At 43.9% G+C, this 14,143-nt stretch overlaps 1 protein-coding gene across 1 annotated transcript in view; it reads right to left on the reverse strand.

Moving 5' to 3' along the window:
• The window catches only part of TMPRSS2 (transmembrane serine protease 2), a 39,091-nt gene extending 25,195 nt beyond the window's left edge, over positions 1–13,896 (reverse strand). The window contains exon 1 of the mRNA XM_060694093.2: positions 13,613–13,896. The gene's annotated coding sequence lies outside the window, so the exon portion shown is untranslated. The remainder of the gene's footprint in view (positions 1–13,612) is intronic.
• Between the last annotated feature and the right edge of the window lie 247 nt (positions 13,897–14,143).

Raw genomic sequence — 14,143 nt, forward strand, 5'->3', positions numbered from 1 at the left:
TTCAGGGAAATGTGTCTTATTTATTTTTACACTCCTATGGCAGAATATATGGTTTATAAGAATTATATAATTTAGCTTTGCTTGCTACAATATGTTGAAAATTAAAGAAAAACTACAGAACTCCTCAAACCCTTCAATGGTACTCTGCAACTTCATAGTACATCTAATAATCCAGAAGTCTGATTCAGATAAATACAGACATATTGAATGCATTTATTCAGAAGTGTTAGTGTTCAGTGGAAGTGGTGTAATAGGAGTTTCCAAGAGTCTTTGTCATATCTCCATAGACCCGTGATGGCAAACCTATGGCATGTGTGCCAGAAGTGGCACACAGAGCCATCTCTCTAGGCACAAGGAGCCATTGCCCATTGCTCTTCTGGATTCCAGTGTGCCAGCCAGTGGCTGGCCAGGGGGGACAGCGGTTGTCCTCCAGAATCCCAGGCACAAGCAGCAGGGTGAGAACTGCCGCCCCCCCTTGCCCGCCACCAAGAACAAGCAGCGCTGCCCTTGCTACTTCCCTGGGGCTGTGCAGTGGTTCTCACCCTGCCACTTGCGCCCGGGATTCTGGAGGAGAACTGCCGCCCCCACTTTGCCCGTCACTGAGAACAAGCAGCGCTGCCCCTGCTACTTTCCTGGGGCTGCGCAGTGGTTCTCACCCTGCTGCTTGCGGCAAGGATTCTGGAGGAGAACGGAGTCCGCACCGAAGTAATGTCAGTCCAGTACCAGGGTGAGAACCGCTGCAAAGCCCCACAGCCCCAGGAAAATAACAGGGGCATCGCTACTTTTTCTTGGTAGCTGGCGAGGGAGGGGCAGCGGTTCTCCTCCAGAATCCTGGGCACAAGTGGCAGGGTGAGATCTGCTGCACAGCCCCAGGAAGGTAGCAGGGGCATCGCTGCTTGCTCTCGGTGGGTGGTGAGGGGAGGCGGTGGTTCACACCCTGCCACTTCTGCCCAGGATTCTGGAGGAGAAACGCCACCCACCCCCCACCAGTCGCCAAGAACAAGCAGCGCTGCCACAGGAGCTGAGTCTGTGCTGAAGGGACATCTGTCCGGTGCCAGGGTAAGAGACATGCCAGCCAGGAAGTGGGCATGCTCCCTTGGCAGAAGGGGCGGGGGGGCTGTGCTGGCTTGTTCTTGGTGGCAGGCTGGGGGGCACTTCATTGACACTCTTCCAGGTTCTGGTGCCCCCCCAGCCCATTTTTGGTCCCAGGAGGCTTCAGGGAGGCTTGCCAGGCCCAACTGGTGGTGGGAAATGTGGTGCACATGCACAGGGGGAGGGTCACAGGGGGTATTTCATTATGGGTGTGGGCACGCGCGCACCTGATCCCCCATGCTCCCCCAATTTTGCCACCCAACGGCAAAAAGGGTCGCCATCACTACCATAGACCATGTCCTGCTAATTCACAAATAATTTGCATGCTGAAAACCAGATCTTTTTAGATACTTTTCTTTTGAGTCAGGCACATGTATTCAGGACAGTAATTTACAGCTTTAACTATATAACCGGAATGTTAAGAACATACAAGGAAGTAGAAATCAAAACCAACCCAGTGAAATGATTGACACAAGCAGCACATGTCTGAAGGAAAATCAAAATAACATCCTAATATAACTGTAGTGTTACTCAGTAATTATTTTAGAGTCATGTGATGAAATTCACTGACCATACGGATTCCAAGGGCTATTGTTGTAACTAGGATAATTCCAGGTAGAGATTTATTGATCTGGTCTGTAATTTCAATACGGCTTTTTTTCTAGTGAATGTTCTTCAGCATATCTTTTGTACTTAGGCATTTCTCCCCCTACCTTTTAAATAATTATTTCTGACTGAAAGGAACATTGGAAAGAAATAATGGAAAGGGTCTCTGCCATTTACCAGCATTGTAATTCTCCAAACATTCAACAGAACAGAGCCAAATGTAATATTGTACAAGAAGCCAGCAAAGGAAAGTTCAAGTCTGAAAAGGGGCTATATCTCTTCAAAGACTGTGGAGGAAAAAAGTCCTCCCAAACCTCCTTCACCCATGTTTATGGGAAAGCAGGTGGGCTTTCAATCATGTGCTATCAATCATATGACTCAGAGATGACAGTATGTAGTCCACCCTGTACTTCCCAGCACGCATATAGTCATGTGAAAAAGAAAGTACACCCACTTTGAGTTCTATGATTTTACCTATCAGGACATAGTAAAAATCACCTGGTCCTTAGTGTTATATATTGAGTCTAGTTGCCGGGTGTTCTGATTGGTCGTTCGCAGCCTAGGATTTCATTGGTTGTTAGTTGACAGCTCGGCGTTATAAAAGGAGCTGTTTAGCGTGGGATGTTCGGTTCTATTGTTTTTGCTATGATTAAATAAAGGTTGTGAATTGGATTCAGAATCCGTCCTGTCAGCCGGTCTCTTAGGATGAAATAGTGGCGACGAGGATGGGATCACGGTAGGAACCCTGCTGGACTGGGTTATAAGGGTTCCCGTGACTAAAAAAAAAAAAAAAACTCTCGCCGACCGGCACAGCTGTAGCGGATCGAAAGCACTGAGGGGAAGAAATGGCATCGCCTCAGAGCTTTGCTCCCTTCAACGCAGCCACGGAGTCTTGGGAAGCGTTCATAACACGTTTTGAGTGTTTCCTGATTGCTAATAACTACCGTGAGTTATCAAGTGAAAGGAAACGAGCATACTTCTTGAGTTTATGCGGGCCAGAGATGTTTGAGACTGCAATGACTCTCATGGCCCCACAATCTGTTCATGAGGGGACTTGGGAGGACTTTATATCCAAGTTGAAAAAGCATTACGCCCCCGCACCGTCCCGAATAGCGTGCCGCCAGCATTTTTATCACAGGGACCAAGCGGAGGGTGAGTCAGTAAGTCAGTATATTGCAGCATTACGTAAAGCGGCGCGGCATTGCCAGTTCGTCGATTTAGAGGATTACCTACTGGATAGATTAGTTAGCGGGGTGCGTGACGAGAACCTCAAACGACGTTTAATAGCCAAGTCAGAGCTCTCGTTCCAAGAAGCCGTAGATGAAGCCTGCGCTGCAGAACTGGCCACCCTGTCGCTAGCAGATTTGCCCCGGGGACAGAGTCGCAGCAAAAGTAACACTGAGCCAGTTCATTATAACGAAACGGAGTATAGCGATGAGGACTGCCTGGTGGAGGATAGTGACATGGATCGCATCAAGGAGTCTCAGCGCCCTATGAGACAGGCTAGACAAGCAATAGGAGACTGCCGAAGTTGTGGGGGCAGTCATATGAGAGCAACTTGCTGTTTCAAGGATGCTACGTGTCACAGGTGTGGGCGCCAAGGACATATTGCTCGTGTATGCCGCTCTCAGAAGTTGAAGGAAAAGACCCCCTCCAACAAGGGCCTTCCCGGGGGCCTCGAAGAAGGGAGGGGGGCCAGAGGACAAACACTGGTTGGGGACGTGAGCCTGGAGGGGTTAATGGGGTGTATCCCACTCCTCGCGCTGCCGGCCGGCCAAAAATTGACGTGTCCGTCTCCATTGAAGGCCGTCCGTGTCTGATGGAGGTGGACACTGGTTCGGCCAATTCCATTGTCTCCTGGAGTACGCTTAAGCGGCTAGCGCCACACGTCTAAACGCCGCCTGAACCCCTGTAATCTACAACTCCGAGACTATCAGGGCAAACCCATTGCCATTTTGGGGTGTGGACAATTCCGGATACAATTTAAGTCCTTTTCTGGCCGTTTGCCATTAGTGGTCGTGGAAGCCCCACTACCAAGTTTATTAGGGTTGAATTGGTTCCAGGCTCTGGGGTTTACAATTCAGGGGATAAATGCAATCCGCTCATCTGAATTGGATTCACTAATTCAAGAATTCCCGGCGGTGTTTGATGGCAGCCTGGGCTGTTATAAGGGGCCCCCAGTTTCATTTAGCCTGGATCCTAGCATGCCCCCTCGCCGCCTGAAACCTCGCAGGGTGCCTTTTGCCTTGAGGGAGAGAGTTGACACTGAACTGGATAAATTAATCTCTCAGGGTGTGTTAGAACCTGTTGAATTTGCCAATTGGGAGACGCCTATTGTCACACCTGTTAAAGCGGATGGATCAATCCGCATTTGTGCTGACTATCGGGCAACTCTAAATAAGGCCCTCCTGGGTCATGCTTATCCTGTACCTATCGTGCAACATCTGCTGCACTCCTTGGGCCAGGGGTCAGTCTTTGCAAAACTGGACCTGGCCCAAGCATATCAGCAATTACAGGTGGACGATCAGACTGCTGATGCGCAGACAATTGTGACCCACCGGGGGGCGTTCAGGTGTCGCCGGCTGCAGTTTGGGGTTAGTGTCGCCCCGGGGATTTTCCAGAGCATGATGGAACGTATGCTTCATGGAGTCCCCGGGGTCATTCCTTACTTCGACGACGTCCTCGTCGCAGCTACCTCGACATCACAGTTGATGGATCGGTTGAGGCAAGTCCTTCGGAAGTTTGACGCTGCGGGACTCAAGGTCAAAAAAGATAAATGTCAAGTTGTTATATGCCAGGTAGAATTCCTAGGGTTCCAAGTAGATGGTTCGGGAATTCATCCGACGGCGGCAAAGACCGCTGCGATTATGGATGCACCAACCCCCAAATGTAAGGCTGACCTTCAATCCTTCCTGGGGTTACTTAATTTTTATTTGGTTTTTATTCCCCATAAAGCATCGGTGGCCGAACCCTTACACCGTTTATTGCACCGGACTGTGACTTGGCGTTGGGGTGCCAGGGAGGAGGCTGCTTTCCTGGCCGTGAAATGCCTCCTAATCTCCAATTCCGTTCTAACACAGTTTTCCACCCACCTTCCCGTTACCTTGGCTTGTGATGCTTCTCCGTATGGGGTGGGGGCGGTGTTAAGCCATGTTTTGCCCTCGGGCCGCGAGCTCCCAGTTGCTTACTTTTCTAAAACCTTGGCTCCTGCAGAGCGTAATTACTCACAACTGGATAAAGAGGCTCTCGCCCTGGTGGCCGGGATCAAGCGATTCCACCATTACCTGTACGGCCGCACTTTTGTTTTATATACTGATCACAAACCATTGTTAGGTATATTGGCTGGTGATCGCCAAGCTCCCCAAATTCTGTCTCCCCGAATGACTCGTTACTCTGTTTTTTTAGCCGCTTACTCCTATAAACTAGTGCACCGTCCGGGCAAGGATTTGGCTCACACGGACGCGTTGAGCCGCTGCCCCGTTCCGGACCTTCTGGCAGACCCAGTTCCAGTCTCCTCTGTTTTCTTGCTGGCTGACTCTCCCCTGTTGGTCACCGCATCGGACGTCGCACGATTCTCCGCAAAGGACGCTATCCTGACTAAAGTGATGGACTGGATGGCCAGGGGTTGGCCTCAGGGACCGTTCGCTCCGGAATTTCAACCATATGCCACGCGGCGCCTCGAATTGTCCACCCAAGCTGGTTGCCTCCTCTGGGGCCACCGGGTGGTTATTCCGCCGCCACTTCGCCATTCATTGTTAAAACAATTGCATAGGGGTCACCTGGGGGTGGTGCGTATGAAGGCTTTGGGCCGATGTTACATGTGGTGGCCGTTGATGGATCGGGACATCTCCGAGTGGGTCTCCACCTGCACTCAGTGTCAGGTTAACCTGCCGTTGCCGGCCAAGGACCTGCCGGGGACGTGGGAAGTTCCTGGGGCCCCCTGGTCACGGTTGCACATAGACCTGGCTGGCCCACTACAGGGCCAGTCATTCCTGGTACTGGTAGATGCATATTCTAAGTGGGTGGAGGTAATACCCATGCCCTCCACTACGGCGGGGGCCATCATTAACGCTTTGCGCAATCTTTTCATTACCCATGGGCTGCCTGATGTTATTGTTTCAGATAATGGTCCCCAGTTTACAGCTGCCAGATTTGAGGGGTTCCTGACACATAGGGGGATCCGTCATTGTTTAATCTCGCCATTCCATCCGTCTAGTAACGGATGTGCGGAACGCGCTGTGAGATCCGCGAAGGAGGCCCTCAAGAAGATTGGGCACGGTACTTGGGAGGAAAGGGTAGAGGAGTTCTTAATTGCCCAGCATACCACACTGTGCCAACTCACTAATAGAAGCCCCGCCGAGCTGTTAATGGGTCGGAAGCTGCGCACGACATTAGACAGGTTACACCCCTCTTATGGGCATTCCAAGCCATTAGATTCTCAGAGACAATACCGTCAGTTTAGCATAGGGGACAGGATATATGCCAGGAATTATGGGGGATTGCCGTTGTGGCTAGCAGGGACGATAGTAGGAATAGCGGGGCCGTGTTCTTACCAGATAGAGATCGAACAAGGAAGAATTTGGAAGCGACACAAGGATCAATCGCGGGCACGGAAAAAATTGTCAGACAATCCGGTCAGACTCCCGGATCGGACCGGATCACCCGATCCAATAGCGATCTTGGCCGTTGGTTCGGTGATCCAGTAGTGATGGCAGAGCAAAGCTCCACCCACCCACCCGGGTGTCATTACTTCCTGGTTTTAACCAGGAAGTAATGTGTGTTTTACCTTCTGCACATGCGCAGAAGGTCTGCACGCACACGTATGCATGCAGCGCGTGCACTTCCGAACTGGTAAGGAAGGTAAGTAAATTTCACCCCTGCTCTTCACACATATGGAAACAGTAAAGGTGGACTTACTTTTTTACACATGGCTTCTCCATTTTGGCTTCCTTTTTGTAAAATAAATGATGGCATAGTTTAATGTGAGGTTGTATTTACCTACTTTTAAGAACTGCTAAGGACCAGATGATTTTTACTATGTCTTGATACATAAAACCATAGAACTCAAAGAGGGTATACTTACTTTTTCACATCACCGTAAGCACAACACAGCACACAGAGCAGATCCAGAGCAGTATTATTTTAATACACACAAAACAAAATAGAGGCCTCCCACAGAGAAAAGCCACTCTTCAATTGTTCTTATATTTGATTAAATACAGATTATGAGCAAATACGTATCTTGAGCCAAATGCTAACAACATATACCGTGTTACCTTAGTACTTAGTACTCATGCTGTAATGGTATCCCTTTTATAACACTAATTACAGTAATGCTATCCTAAGCCTTAGACTATATCACTCAAAGCTACCATTGAAGAATTTCTGACAGATCAACACTACCTCTTATTTATCTGAGACAGTTTATATCATAAATTCTACAAGTGGGTAAAATTGTTTTCAGTCCTTCCAGTAGATTAAGACAAGATCAAATACAAGGATTACAGGAATCCTCATCTATTGTTGTAGGGTGCAATAACAGTATCTTGAAAACCTGTCCAAATTTCTCTCTGCTCATTTGCTCCTAACTGAATTGTTCTTTTTCTTCTCTCAATGGTTCATCTATCCATTTCTAAAAGTTATCCCTAAATTTCTTTAATATTAGTCACGTATTTCATTTGGGCGTGGGGAATAATTTACATCAGACTACACAGCTCCTGTACCGTAACGGAAAGCATACATTCATTCTTAAAAAAACGATACAGAAATCATTTTCACATTTTAAAATAGCTTTCCATATTCAGTATCCAAATATACTTCCTCACAGGGAGAGCCTCCTTGGGGTCCCGTCGGACAGACAGTGTCGGCTGGCGACTCCCAGGGAGCGGGCCTTCTCTGTGGGCGCGCCTACTCTGTGGAATCAGCTCCCCCTGGGGCTCCGGATGGCCCCTGACCTTCGCTTTTTCCACCGTGACCTCAAAACAAGGTTATTTGGCCTGGCTGGATTGGACTGAAGGGGTTTTTTAAAGGGGATTTTATTGGTTTTTATATTTGAATACTGAATTTTATGTGTTTTTTCTATTGTTGTGAGCCGCCCTGAGTCCTTTGGGAGAGAGGGCAGCATACAAGTTTAATTAAATAAATAAACAAATAAACAAATAAACAAACAAACAAACAAACAAATAAATAAATAAATATAATTTGAACCAAGAGGTATGACGCAGGAGTGAAATGCTCTGAAGTCTAATACCAGTTCGCTTTGCTACCAGTTCACTGCACACGCACATGCACAGTGCGCACCAAACACACACTTTGTGCGCAGGTGCACCACATGCGCTACCATGCAGCGCTGAAAAAGGAGGATTAAGAAGTCTTTTCTAAGGTAAGCAAACAATGGGGGGGGAACAGTTGTGCCGCACGATTTAGATTCGCTAGAAAGCAGGATTTCCTGCTTTCTAGCAAATATAAATCACGCAGCACAGCTGATCATCAGAAATATCAGTTCGTCCGAACCAGTAGCAATTTTTTTACTACCAGTTTGCCCAAACCGGTAGCTTTTATTACTACTGGTTCACCTGAACCGGTCCGAACTGGTAGCATTTCACCCCTGGTATGACACGTCTTCAAAACTTAGGCTGAAACCCAAAAAACCTGCAGGTAGGAGAAGACTCAGGGTAAATGAAAAGGGTAAAGCAATATTTAACTAGTCCAGAATGGCTTTCATTGTGTTTCACTTTGTTTCAAGAGGTGGAACTCCTATATCTTTTCTCTTTTATTATTTTTTAAAAATCATGTTTAGGATTAAAAATTGTGCCATATGGCAGAGTAAGCTGCTGTCATCCAGTGCAAGTATACTGCAATCAAATTTGTTTAATCTTTGAAGAATTTTGTGAGAAGATGACAAAAAACCAAATTTATAGGACATTATTTAAAAGGACTAAAGATCAAGATTGTTTAAAGTAAAAAGAAAGTAAACAAAGTTGGTTTACTTGATAGGGTAATCTGGTAATCCTTTTGGACTTTTGGTGATCAGGAGTGAAACAAGGCTTTAAGAATTTGTTTATAGATAATGGGATATGGGAAAAAGTTTTTTTACTGTATTCTAAGAAAAGGTGTTAAGTTACTAAAATATTTTGTATATGTGATGAAGGGAGAAGTTATTTCCTTATATATATTTTTTCTTTTTCCTTACTATGTCTTTTTATTCTGCACTTTGTTTTTTTCCTTTGTTTTTGTTTTTACTTTATATTAGTTTTTATCTTTTAAAATGTAATTGCAATTTTTACTAAAATTACTATTAGGACAGTATCAAATGAGTCAGGTACATTTTGGATTTAGAAGTGTTTGTTTAAGTCAGTCCTGGCTTGTTGGGATGCACTTGGTTACTGCTCTTGAGCCAATAATCTGGGAAGTCATATACAGTTCAGCTTTGTAATATTGAGGGAAGAAGTGTGAACCTTCTCATCAGGATCAAATAAGAAAATGTAAATAATTGCAGATGCTTTCAGCGCTGTTCTTTGTCAGGGATCAGAATTTCCTTTATGTCAATCTGTTTCGTAGCCCACTGTCAGTATCATTAAAAATGCATTTGCTCTATGCATACCTTAAAGGCTATCCACTTGGAAAGGTATTCCCCCCTCCATTCCTAGCCCTACACACATATGCACAAGTCTACAGATACAGGAAGTCAAGAGCCTTAGTTTGCTAATACATCCACTTAATTAGATGTTTCTTATAGTTTATGTTACCCAGAATAATTAAATTACCTATAAAACTACAGTACTCCAAAACTACCGTAAATCCAAAAGTCCAACTCTGCTTCTCAGATAAGACATCATTTAAGGCCTCCTGGTTCAAAATAGTTTTTAAACTATTATTTATTTTTTAAGATGTAATTCTAGTTGCAAAGTTAGGAAGAAAAGTTGCCTACTTTAGAATTACATTACAGGATACTTTTGAACACTACCCTAGACCAATAGAAAAGTTGCATGTTTGGAAAAAGTGCTATCTTTATGTTTTAGGTATTAGATGTAAGCAATTTATAATCAGACCATTGGCCAGCATCTCGGGAGGGGGGGGGATCAGTAGATGTATTTCTAACAAAGGAATGTCCAAAGATGATCATAAATATGGAAAGATCCTAAACAATAGGGATGAGTTACGTTCTTTAAAAAAAAGAGAGCAGTAAATTGCATTCTGACTTGGTTTTGAGTCATTCACCTGCCAGTATGCACATAAAGCCTGTTAATATTCCCCTTTTACTTTACTCAGACATTTGGATTGAGGAAAATCAATCAAAATGCAACATATATTCTCTTTACTTCCCTTTCCTGGCAGTTAGTAACTTCTGACTAGATATATTTCAGAACCAGACCAAATGCAATACATTTTTCCGCATAGGCAACGAACATGTGTTAGTCAACTGGACAAGCAGCTGAATCTGGCTTCAGCACTGGCAATGGATTTGTATGTCCTCCTGTAGCCAACATCAGTAGTTTAACTGCATGAACAGTAGACATTATATATATATATATATATAGCTCTGGTGCTGCTCCCCAGTAATTGCTTCTCAAGACACTCATCTCACTCAGAATCTAAAATAGTCCAGTTTTTACAACTTTTTCTCATGGCACATTTTTTCCCGCAGTAACAAGTAGATTCTAGGGACATGGAAACAAGATGCTTTCATGTTCCAATGTTTCCTAGAATGGGCCAATCTGAATAACTGGGGGAGGCAGGAGTAGTGGGTAGCATTTGAATATTTTTGGGACAAAATATTCTTCTGGAAACACAAACCACCATTCTTGGAGCACATCCTCTTCTATCCTCTTGCACATTCCTAATGAGTATATACTATATAATTTAACTATGTTTACTTAGCAATAGGTTACTCCCATGTAAAGTGCATATAAGATGAAGTCTCAGGTGTCAGTTAAGACTGACACTTCAAATTTAATTTTATGTATACTTACACTGAAACATGTCCACACTGAAATTTGCTTTTCAATTTATCTGTATAAATAATATTGGGAGACATATTTATCGCAAATATAATTTTTTACAGGGCATTGTTTCTGTTTTTGCTTTATTATTTTTAGCTTTTAAAAAACAATATAAAATATCAGTTAGGTTCTCCTTGAACTACACACAGTGATTTTTGTACTCATAATATTTCTGAACTGCACAAAGAGACTCATAAAACACACCCAGATGACATGGCAAATTTAAATGGGACTTCTTCCTCCTTGGTCAGTATTTGAATTGCCTTCACAATGGCCTGCACTCATATTCCCTTTCTCTTTCCTTGAAAAACTCACCAACATTTTTCTGGAAGATTATTTGATCTTTAAGACACTGTAAAAAAAGAGCTTCTTTGCCATAGTCAAAAATGGTCTGGTAGCCTATCTTCTGACCAACACATTTTTAAAAGCCCAAGCTTCTGTAAATAACTGCTCACAACTACAGCTGTTAATGAAGTTTAGACATTTCAAGGAAAAAATGTTTGTTGGCAGCCGTACTGTCAGGCTCCTTCTGATTTTTGATCTTTCAGAACCAGTTTTAAGAACAGTACATTGGGGACAGGCTAGGAAAATGAAAATAGCTTCTTTTCTCCATTTATCGATACAATAACTCCAGTAGATTAGAATCCTTTTTCACAGCAGACAATGCCTGAAGCCAGTTCAGTGTTAACAATTATCTCCAAAGAGAGATAAAAGTGGTTGACTATCTCAGATACAGGATCTTTCAACTAGCATACAGTTGATAGTTGTTCCCCTTAAATTAGCATTTACATAGCAGGTGTTGGAAGGACTTCACATACCAATGTCACTTTAAAGTAAAATGCATGGCCCTAATGGGGATGGTGGGAAGTGGGGGAAATACATAGCTTTGCTAACACTATTTAGTAGTAGTATTTATTTAGTATATTTGATAAGTACTGTATGGACACAACAGTGCAGTCACAGTCTGTTGCTCAGCAGTATATTTAGAAGATTCTGGAACAAGCACAGAAATGCAAATTATTTTCTACCTGTACAACAGTAATTCATGAAACAGATAGAAATCCCAGCTTGCTTAGAAATGGCAAGTTGAGATTTTTACTTTCTAAAATTAATGAAGATTTCCTAACCTTTTCTCCCAGGCAAGCTTAAATGGCAGGTCTTTTCTTTATCAAATGTGGCTGGCTTCTCAAGTATGATATTGCTAAGGAAGTGCCACATTCACAACAAAAGAGCAATAAAGTAGAAAGAGAACCAGTAAGATATTATATATGACCCTCCAGTTCTAATAACTGAGAGGCAGCTGTCCATATTCAGGGAAATTTCAAGCAGATATCGATAAGCAATGGTATATTCTTCAAACATTACATATGTCAATGCAAAACTAAATTTTCACAAACTCGCTTGGCTCTAATTTCCAAGTATTTTAGAGAAGCACTACGGGCAGTGAGAAGAAGGTGGATGATCTTAGCAGAGACTTGCCTTTTTTCTATTGACCAGAATAAAAACACTTTCTTTGAGCAAGCTGATTAATAAACTTGGACCAAATACTAAAATACAGCCTGAAAAACCTCCAAAACTTGGTTTCAACATACAATTCAGCCCTGAGAATATTTCCCACTTCCACAAATTGGGAAAAGAGGTTTTTTTCAACCCGATCCATGATTCAGATACTTTAAGTAATTTTAAAATTAGTTCACATATAAGAATGGAAAATTACAATTTATATTATGAATAGTCCTGTCTTCAGACTCTGTTTATATTATTTTAGTTGCATGGAATTCTAAAAATAAAATATAAACATAAATAAAAAATAATGCATGATTTTTTAAAATAAAAAACATAATATGCATATAAATTCAATCAATATTTGTATTGAAAACCTACCCTTTTTTGTGGCTCAAAGATCATTGTTTAAAATCAGTAGTTTCAATCTGCGTCCCACTACTGGCTGGGAATAGAATCAATTTAAATACAAAAAGTTTGCAGAATGAAACTTACATAACTTTTTGAAGAAACATAAAATTATGGTTAGAAAACAAATATGCTAGTGCCAGCAGACTCCAGTTCAGCTAGGATTAAGGGGAACTGAGGATCTATGCTCCCAAAGAACCCTGATTCATCTTTAGCTAGTCACTAGCAAAGTTTGCATGAAATATGCAGAGCCAAAAAAGATGTAAGCACATTTTTAGTCTGGTATGCTGTGGAAAGTAAATCTCTGTGGTTAGTGTACTGGTTAAGGGATCACCAGTATGCTGACCTAAATGCCCCAAAAGAAGACAGAGATCATCCTCCATTCAGATGAAGATACTGAATAATGGAAACTACTGAGGAAGTTCACATTTGAACAGATTTAGTCCAGTTCACTTCGTCTATCCTATAGTGGAGAATAGTACAGCACACTTTCAGCTCCTGCCAAACAAGTACTGTACATTATATACAAGGTTGGTTACAAATCATTCAAAGAAAAACAGGAGGTGCTTGGGCTGGAGTCTTTGAATGCAAAGAGAGGGAAGAGCGCGGATATTTTAATTACAAGGTTTTTTAAAAAAACAACAACACGATACTAGCATCCTCCTCCTTAAATTAAGTAAATCTGAAACCGACCCGTGCTTATCTTCATCCCACCCACTTCATTTCTCTCGGCAAGGCAACGGCGGTCTTGGATAGAAGCGAATGGCTAGACAAAACAATGTCCTTTATAAAAGAGTGGTTTGCGGGCTGAGAATGAGCTTGTCCCGAAGAAAACAGAAAGCGAGGCCAGCGACTGGATTCCTTGGCATTCCCAACTTTCCGGTAGAAAAGGGGAAACTGGAAAAGGGACGAAAGCCATGCGGGAAGGAAAAGCCCCAAGCCCGCCGTCGCCTCTCTCCAGCCAAGCAGGCCCTCTTTCCCAAACAGAGCCCAGGGCTTACCTAAGAGCAAGGGATGCGCGGCGCGGAGGGGTTCTCCAGAAGCCTTCGCTAAGCGTCCCAGCCTCCCTGTCGCTCACTTTCAGCCGGGCGCCGACAGACGCGAATGCGCTACCCGGGCGCCACCCGCACCGAGTAGCGCCCTTTCCGGAGGTGCGAGGAAACGCCGCGCAAGTGGCTGCCGAGTGGAACCAGATAGCGCCAGGTTGTTCCGCAAGGGCTTCCACCTTTAGAAAAGGAGAGAAGTGCCGGGAACTCAGCGCTCGCTGGGCAGATTCAGAGGAGTTGGGGGCGGAGCTTTAAACTGCAATCCAATGTACGCCTTACCTGGAAGTAAACTCCGTTAAAGGCAGGCAGGCAGGCAGGGCTTGCTTCTGAGTAAACAGACCAAACATCGTGCCGGAACTAGCTACCCAGCGACTTGCTTTCCAGTAAGTGTAGTTTCTGTATACAAGCGAGGACAGGGAATCTGAGCAGGAACAACAGCTTATTAAATCATTATATTGCCTTTGTTAATCAGCTGACTAGTGCTAG

The sequence above is a fragment of the Pantherophis guttatus genome, chromosome 5, assembly GCF_059756535.1.
Source record: "Pantherophis guttatus breed Tessera chromosome 5, ASM5975653v1, whole genome shotgun sequence".
NCBI classification, from domain to species: Eukaryota; Metazoa; Chordata; class Lepidosauria; order Squamata; family Colubridae; genus Pantherophis; species Pantherophis guttatus.